The sequence below is a fragment of the Bidens hawaiensis genome, unplaced genomic scaffold (genome assembly GCF_021521415.1).
Source record: "Bidens hawaiensis isolate Kalapana, Puna unplaced genomic scaffold, B.hawaiensis_p1.1 tig00040514_1, whole genome shotgun sequence".
Lineage (NCBI taxonomy): Eukaryota > Viridiplantae > Streptophyta > Magnoliopsida > Asterales > Asteraceae > Bidens > Bidens hawaiensis.
The window spans coordinates 31,089-34,881 of NW_027497138.1; the positions used below are offsets into that span (position 1 = coordinate 31,089).

Sequence of the window (3,793 nt, forward strand, 5' to 3'; positions counted from 1 at the left end):
ATGTTCAAAACGGGTCGGAACGGGTTAGAATCAACAGATTCGGGTTATAACGAGTCAAGGTCGGAACGGCTCAAAAAGGGTTTCGGGTCATTTTTTTGGACAAACGAATCAGCGCGTTTTCAACACGTTACAGCTCGTTTTAACAGCAAAATCTCGTTTAAGCGATTTTTTCAGTTCGCTTAAGCACTTAACAGCTCGTTGAAGCGATTTTTCAGCTTGTTTCAACACCTAACAGCTCGTTTAAGCGATTTTCAGTTTGTTTTAGCACCTAACAGTTCGTATAAGCGATTAGTCAGCTCGTTTCATCACAAAACAGCTCATTTAAGCGATTTTTCAGCTAGTTTCAGCACCTAACAGCTCGTTTAAGCGATTTTTCAGCTAGTTTCAGCACCTAACAGCTCGTTTAAGCGACTTTTCAGCTCGTTTCAGCACCTAACAGCTCGTTTAAGCGATTTTTCAGCTCGTTTCAGCACATAACAGCTCGTTTAAGCGATTTTTCAACTCGTTTCAGCACATAACAGCTCGTTTAAGCGATTTTTCAGTTCGTTTCAACACCTAACAGCTCGTTTAAGCGATTTTCAGTTCGTTTCAGCACCTAACAATGATTTAGGAACGGGTTTTGGGTCGTAACGAACTGAAATATCGCTTTAACGAGCTGTTAGGTGCTGAAACGAACTGAATAATCACCTAAACGAGCTGTTAGGTGCTGAAACGAGCTGAAAAATCGCTTAACCGAGCTGCTATGTGCTGAAACGAGCTGAAAAATCGCTTAAACGAGCTGTTAGGTGCTGAAACGAACTGAAAAATCGCTTAAACGAGTTGTTAGGTGCTGAAACTAACTGAAAAATCGTTTAAACGAGCTGTTAGGTGCTGAAACTAGCTGAAAAAATCGCTTAAACGAGCTGTTAGGTGCTGAAACTAGCTGAAAAATCGCTTAAACGAGCTTTTAGGTGCTGAAACGAGCTGAAAAGTCGCTTAAACGAGCTGTTAGGTGCTGAAACAAGCAGAAAAATCGCTTTAAACGAGCTGTTAGGTGCTAAAGCGAACTGAAAAAATCGCTTAAACGAGCTTTTGCTGCTAAAACGAGCTGTAACGTGTTGAAAACGCGTTGATTCGTTGGTCCAAAAAAAAAGCTGACCCGAAACCCGTTTTGACCGGTTCCGATCTTGACCCGTTCTAACACGAACATGTTGACCCTAACCAGTTCCGACCCGTTTTGAACATTTTTTTTATTTTTTTCGATTTTTGCAATTTATTGCAATTTTCTGAATTTTTTTTTGCAAATTTTTGGAATTTTAAAATTATATTTCACATTTTTACTAATTTTCGCAACCTTTAAATGTTTTAAAGTTATTATGCAAAGTAAAAACATTAAAAAATTATAAAAAAAAACCTAGGTTACCTGCTATACAGGTAAAATACCTAAAATTAGAACAAAAATGAAAATTCAATGACCTGATTGGAATAAAAGTTTTTATCAGTGACCTGATTGAAACAACTTTTAAAGTTGGTTACTATTCTATTGAGTAATCCCTAAATAAAACTTCATTTACTTCACCTCATTCTAGCTCTTTACACACATCTCAATCTCCTTTTCATACACTCATGGCTCTCTCCGTTCCATACATGCACTCATCTCTCTCTCTCTCTTTCATTAAACTATCGGTAACTGCGTTCACCGTGCGGGTACCAAACTTGGAAATGGGTACCCGCGGGTGCTTAACCAACCCCCCCCCCCCCCTCTTAAAGAGTGGTATATTTTAAAAAAAAAAATTTTAACACTCAATACTCTACTTCTAAATTAATTTAATTTTCTTACCTCAGCGTTTGAAGTTTGAATCGTTGACCTCTAAACTAGAAAACACCTGTTACACATCCGCATATATTTGTGCCAAGTGTAATCTTTGTGCCAAGTACTTTGGTTAGAAAGTGATATACTATGTAAGAATGTTTTGATGTGACAAGTGTCTATTAGCTAGCTGTTTAGCAAATGCAACTGCTTGCTTGAGTCTCATAAATGGTCACCCTATCTCGCACATTGTTTTCTCCCTGGACCCATAATATAAAACCCACCATTCATCCATCTTCATCACACATCCCAAAGATCACATGTTCTCACCCCTAAATTCTCACTTATAATAATAATAATAATAATTTCCAAACTTTTTTATGGCGAGAACTTTGTGGACAAAACAAGAAGATGAATTGCTTAAGCACCTTGTTAGCATTCATGGGACTGAGAATTGGTCGTTTATTGGCAATTGTATGGCTACCAGAACCCGCAAGTCGTGTAGATTGCGGTGGTTCAATTATCTATCGCCAGATGTGAACCATCGTGCGTTCTCTACTGAAGAGGATGAGTTTATTATCCGGGAACAAGCCCGGCTGGGTAACAAATGGGCTACCATTGCCCGGAATTTACCAGGTAGGACCGATAACGCGGTTAAGAACCGCTGGAACTTGACTTTGAGGCGGAAACAAAATTCTTTGCAATGCTCTCAACCCGTGCTAGCGATACCATCACCCCTTATTATAAGTCAAGAAGCAAACCCTAATGGTAATATGGTAACCCGAAGTCTGGTCCAGTGGGTGAGTCATCCGGGTCGAATCCTCCTTCACAGTTTAGCGAAGAGTTCATGCCGTTAGCTCAAGAAATGATAAAGAAGGAGGTGAAGAAGTACATGGAGGGTGGAAAGTGGGAGGCTGGGATGAGCAAGGCTGATTAATGGAAAGAGATGAAAGAATAAAAGATTATGTGTTTTAAGATTCAAGCATAAGTTTTTAAGTGTTTAAGGTCAAGTTTTACGTTTTTAAGTGTTTTAAAGTTCATGTTTAAGTTTTTATCAAGTGTTTCAAGGTTCTAAGTTTTAAGAGAGATGGGGCAGTGTATTGTAATATAAAGTGTGTTATTAGGGAAATAAAGTATGTAAGTTTTATGTCTAAAAAGATTTCAACCTTTTGTGGTATAAATATCTAAGCTATTCTTATCTATTCTGAATGTAATTAAATGTAAAATCACATATTGATTGTGAAGAGTAACGAATGCTTCCTTATAAGGGTATTGATACATTCACCATCATGACGTGTTTTAAATTTGTGACCCTATGGTGGTGTCCCGATGAAAGCAGATAATATCATGATGCGGTTGTGTTGGGCTGTTACAAAAGGTATAAGAGACTAGGCCAGACCGATGGTGCCATGTCTCACGAGTACGTTGTACCCCTTAAGGGGTGGATTATAACATCCCACGTCGGTTAAGGTGGAGAATGAAATCTTCTTTATAAGGAGATGGATATTTCTCTATCATAACATATTTTGGTTGGCTAGTATTGGTAGATGAGATGAGAACTCCACAATTAAGTCTACTCAAGTGGGAGTGGTATCAAGATGTGTGACTTTTTATAAAGCATCGAAAATAAATTCATGAGGGGGATGGTGGTACGCTCCGGCCAAAGAGGATAATATTATGATGTGGTTACGCTAGCCTGTTACAAATGGTATCAGAGCTAGGGTATGGACTGTTGTACCAGTGAGGACGCTGGGCTCGGAAAGGTGTGGATTGTAATTTCCCACATTGTTTATCAAGGAGGACGGAGACTTGTTTATAAGGGACTTGAAACCTTCACCATTATGATATGATTTAAATCCGTGAGATGATGGTGATACATCCAAGTTACAGAGGACAATATCATTGTGTGAATGCGTTGGGCTATTATTTCCATTTGGTAAACACAAAACCTGTAAAACACTTGGGTTTGGAGGACTTGAGTTAAATTCCCGCATAGGACAATGC

General features: G+C 38.7%; 1 pseudogene; it reads left to right on the top strand.

Annotated features, from left to right (window-relative positions):
- The first annotated feature begins 2,169 nt into the window (after window positions 1-2,169).
- LOC143592082 (transcription factor MYB73 pseudogene) lies at window positions 2,170-2,726 on the top strand (annotated as a pseudogene).
- The last annotated feature ends 1,067 nt before the right edge of the window (window positions 2,727-3,793 follow it).